This window comes from Triplophysa rosa, linkage group LG10 (assembly GCF_024868665.1).
Source record: "Triplophysa rosa linkage group LG10, Trosa_1v2, whole genome shotgun sequence".
NCBI lineage: Eukaryota > Metazoa > Chordata > Actinopteri > Cypriniformes > Nemacheilidae > Triplophysa > Triplophysa rosa.
Window position 1 is genome coordinate 10,947,082 of NC_079899.1, and position 5,481 is coordinate 10,952,562.

A 5,481-nucleotide genomic window follows, 5' to 3' on the forward strand; every position below is an offset into this window, starting at 1 on the left:
TTTCTCAGCCCTCTGCCAGTTTATGTGGGTGCCAAGCGGCAACACTGTATTCTGCTTGCCCCTGTTTGGGACATCAGGCTCTGCCCTTTCTCTGATCATGGGGCCAGATCAGTACACTGAGTGTGTGTTGTCATACCCTTGTGGTGCATAATGGTCCCTAGCTGTACTGCCTGAGCTGGGAAGAGGATTACTCACCGCCTGCTTATTAAATTTCACAGCCATAAATAAGTCTCCACAGCTCAAACGTAGACTTTCCACAACGCCGGACTGTACAGTACACGCTGAACTTCCAACTTTCAAGAGATAATGAGAACAGGCTCGTGGCCGTTTGTAACTAGTCGAAAACCCCAAGGAGACATTTTAATTATTTTTACCGATTTAGGATTTCGAATAAAGCTGCTCATTTCGCAGGTGTTCCGAAAGGCATTTTTCCTCAGTTACCTTTAGAAGCGTGGCTTTAAATAATTATAAGGCTTAACTGCCATTTGGAAATAGAAATGTTGATCATCATTGTCTTAAATGTCTTCAAAGAATTAATTAAATGTATTAATAATAATAAAACCACAAACAAAGATGCTTTGAAACATTTATAATCATTGGGTAAATGTTGGGTTAAAAATAAACATATGCTGGGTTGTTGTTACCCAACTATGGGTTGTCACGGTCTTTCCGAAACCTCGGATGTCCAAATTCGCTGTTTTTCAGGAAATGGAAAAAAACACTGTACTTTTTAAAGGATTATATACTGTGTCGTTTTATTGGTTAGATATTTGCAAAACCCAGTGGCAAACATAACGAGTGACTAATACTAATGATTTATGAGGAAAAATTATAATCACAAAAATGTATGGAGATACAAGATTTAGAAGGACAAGCAATATGTTTATTTTTTAACCAAACTGTGTTTTCTGTCCAGTGGTCATCCAGCCAAGGGTAGAAAACAACCCAGTATATTTTTATTTTGGTTGAGGTTTTGAAGGTTGACATTTTGATGTATTTTAAAAAAAGTATTACTTTAAACAAGTTTATTACGGTAACCATGCCATCTGTCAAATGTGCAGTTACACCTTTTGTTAGAAGTATATAACAATACTGTATTTTTCCATAAAAATAATTGATTTTGTTATATTTGCATTACAGCTCAAATTCCACTTCAAATTTGTCTTGAATCACCATTTCCATATGTATTATGGTCATTCCAGTATCTTGAATTTCCACAAAAGCACACCCCAGAAGTGACATTAATTCATCCAACAAGCAATGTGAAAGCCCTTGAGAATGTGCCAAGAAAATGAAAGCTGTGATGAGAAATCATGGTTATTCGATTAAAAAATATGTGTTCTTAACTCTTCTAAAACGTACTGTATGTAAAAACATTGTTTTGTTTAAAAACGAATATTAACGTGTTTTCTCAGTATTCAAGCAAGGTCTGAAAACATGTATTCTTTTTTTTTGCTTTCTAATAAATGCACATAAAAACTACATTTTTATTTGGAAATTGGTGGAAAATGTAATCAGTAGTCCACAGATTTATATTTCTCGAGTGGTTTCTTATTTTTTCAGAGCTGTATATATTATGGTAGCAAATACCACATTATCGCTTTTATATTTCAGTAACATTAACTGCAGTAACTAAGGCATTTCAGTTGAAACTATGGTTACCATTGTAGATTTCTCAGATCCTATGTATTCTATTTGCATCCTTACAATGGACAGACTATAATCTGTGTGCAGTCATGTAGACCAAAATGTTGTTGTCATGGTTGCAGATATTCAAGGGCCATGCATAATTTGTGTAAATACCCCAAACCAGTTCTTTCTTCTGCTCATAATGCAGAATCAGAGAAAAACCATATTGACTCCCCACATCAGATTTGAAGTTTACAAATTCCGCAATCCAGTGGAAGGTTTGAGCTCTTTGAGTCAAGTCTTGGCTACTGTTCAGAGAATACCAGTAATGCAGGAAGACTTCTCAGAAGTCAGGAGAGTCCGAACTTTCCGTGTTTCTTTGTCTTCGGGCCTTGCATTAAGAACGGTAGAAACGAGCTCAAGTGCAAAGCGGCCTGACCTTCCCACCTATGCTATGAGTTCCATCACTGACCAATCAGAAAGGGTGAACTTCAATAAACCTGGAGTGAGTGACTGGCTGAGCAGCTGTCTTAGAGTCAGCACATCTCTCCTGCGACACCACGTTCTCCTCAGCATGTCCTCTGACAGAGTTTTACAGTATATTGATGGATGACAGTGACTTGAGTGACTGGATTGCCGCTGTCATAATCCCCGGATATGACTCTCATTATTTTGCCCATGCCGTACAGCATACATACAGTATGACCCATCGAGCTATGCATTTGAAACTTGAGTTGTTCTAACTAAATTCCCTTCAATGAGTTTTATATTTGACTTATATAAAGTGACATATTTGACTTGTATAATGTCATTTATATTTTACTGAATTTTAAGATCTTTGTCTGCTAAGTATTGAAGGTAATGTATGCCGCATTCATGTCTGTTGTATAATGGAAAAAGGCAGTGCCATATGAGAAAAGCTCCTTAAGAGCTATTTTGAGGAAAATCATTATATTATAATTTGGTTATGTTGTGTGATGGGCAGCATCTCTGGCAGATGCGCCCGGTTCTTATGGAGCACTGAGCCGATCACACATGCACTTTTTCTGCTGCTCCAGGCTTCTCCTATACAGTAGGTCATCTTTAGTATTGCTTTGCCTGGAGACTGAGGCAGAACTAAACCTAGTTATTCTCCAATGCCAAACTTGCTCAGTTTTCTCAGGTTTGCTTTGATTGATTGAACCCTTCGTGTCTGCAAAAGTGGACAAGACGGATCAAAATCAATTGTGTTATAGCTCAATATTTCATACAAGAATTGAAAATACCACACAAGCAGGTACAAGATTTTTGCCCCTTTGTTTTTATAGAAAATGTGGTTTATAAAACCACCAGAGGGCAAATTTTAATTAACTTATTGATCAAAATAAATCAAAGTAAAACGAGCTTTTTGTTAAACATTTTTAGCTTTATATTATGAAAATAAACGGCTTTATTTTAAAAATATTGTATTACATACACTTCTATATAGCGTATGTGTGTGTAGACATGCATTCAGTGATTACAGCGTGATATGCAAAACATGTTCAATCTTCTGTCATATTTGAAAAGGAAAGTCATTGAACCACGGTTTCAAATGCCACTGCACATCCATTAGTGAACGGCAACTCTGATTGCTGAGATAAATGGCCGGCTGTCTAAAGTACATGCAAGGTGAAATGTAAGCAGTGGAAATTACCCTGAATATGGCCATCTGTTCTGAAAATGAGAAACATAATAGATGCTGTTGCAGTGCTCATTGGCTGACACCTCCATGACTCAGAAAGGAAGCGCGGAAATCATAGAAATTCCCAGTTTCTAAACAAGCCATCAGACAGCCTGGCAAAATGCTTTCTCCAGCAGTATATTTATGATCGTGACCGGCGAAGCCACTCTAAATCTATACGGCTGTGAAGAGCCGAGATGTACTGCCCCCAGGAAACTTCAGCAGACCAACAACAAGTAATGACTCATATGTAATTCAAGTATGATTCTCACTGCTAGCACTCCGATTCCAAGTGTGTCCTTGAAGATTTGTGTAGTTGGCCTAATATCTACTATACAAGGACTCTAACCAAGTCATTGACCAAATGAGGCGTTCACACAACGCTATGACATTATGACTTTTATGGACCTGTTTAGTCCATCACATTTCATTTAATTCCGATGTTCTGCTCAATCATCCAGTGCGGTTTTCTTTATTATAAACAGCGTTACGTAAGCTAACGCTAATGCTTTAACATGGGCACAAAAACAGCATTGAGTCAGCAGCAAAACAATACAACACTTTTGCAATGGGCGGAATATATTTTCCTAGACACTGCATGATTACTAAAGTAGATCTGAAGACAACTTTAAATGAGCATGCCTCAAATCTGTGACATTTTATATGCTGTATTATCTATGAATGCCACAGTCGTTTCTCACCAAGAGGAAATATACAATATCCCTTTGGACATCATTTGAAAAAGCTTTTAGATTGTGATATATTAGGGGACATTTTTCCTATGATACGATGGAAGAATAGACATTTTTATTTTGTGGATTTATGTAATACTGTAAATGACCCTGAAAAAATGGTACTCTTTTTTTTTGAAAGAGGATCACAACAGACAGGCGTCGTTTTGCAAAAGGAGCACCATTCCTACTTTATACCAATGCACAATTTGCCATCAGCTTGTGTCACGGCTAGATGATATTTTATTTACATCAGTAACCATCTTTTGCTTTTACTTTAATCAGCATGATTTGCTCTCACCCGTACTTTGTAGACTGCAGCAAGAATGGATGCACATTTACGTGTGTATGTACTGTATGGAGGGAGAAAATGTAACAATGTAAAAATTGAATTGTTTTGTGCTACTAATTGAAGTACTGAGAGATACACTTAAAATCCACTCAGTTATGCCAGTCACGTTATCAAGTGTCTTTGCTCTGCGGTGATGCTGACATATCCAAACCGTCAGTGCTAATGGATTATCATGTGATTATGAGGATAACCTTCTACATTTTATATGTAAATGTTTATAAATGAACAATTTAAGGTTTAATGTAAAGTCAAGTTGTGCACAATTTTTTTCTTACACAAGCAATTTTCACAAAACCATTGAAACATCATGTCAGTAATGATTTTAAATATAAAACATAAAATTCAGTAAAAAGTATAATACAAATAATTATGTTCTCTACCTTGCACAAAAAAAACATTTTAGCATATAAATTATTTAGTATTTTAGCATTTTCTGCTGAAAATCTCATTACCGTACTGTCTGAGTACATGATATATTTTAATATTGTAAAGCTGGTGCCAAGGTGTCCACACCAAAAGGGCACCCCATCCTGAGAAACACAGAGCTTCACCCAATACAATGAACTCCCCACAGGGTTTGCATCTCCATCTCAGACAGCATACAACAATGAATGATGATTACCAACTCACACCTTAACATCTGTTCTCATCCTCCCCTCCTCTTTCTCTCCAACTGAACTCCGAGCACTTCAAAAGCTCACCCATGAACTGGATTTGACACATACCATACCTTATATGAACAAAGAATCTTCATATGCATATTTGGTATCATTTGAAAGGTCTCAGCGGGATTGGTACAATGGTCTCATTTCCACAGCAGTAGAGCAGATCATAACATGGGTTTGAGGGTTTAAAGATATTCTGCTCACTGTTGAGGGTGCGTCTTCATGTTAATGCCCATTTGTGGCCTGATCAGAAACAGGACAGAGTCCTTTACAATGTAAATTGTTGTTGTGTGGAGGAAGGGTATTTTGGTCTGGGTATTTAATGGAAGCTGGCAAAATGTTGTGAGGAATATTTACTAAGATGAACCCCATGGTGCTGTGTGTGCCTTTAGACACACAGCA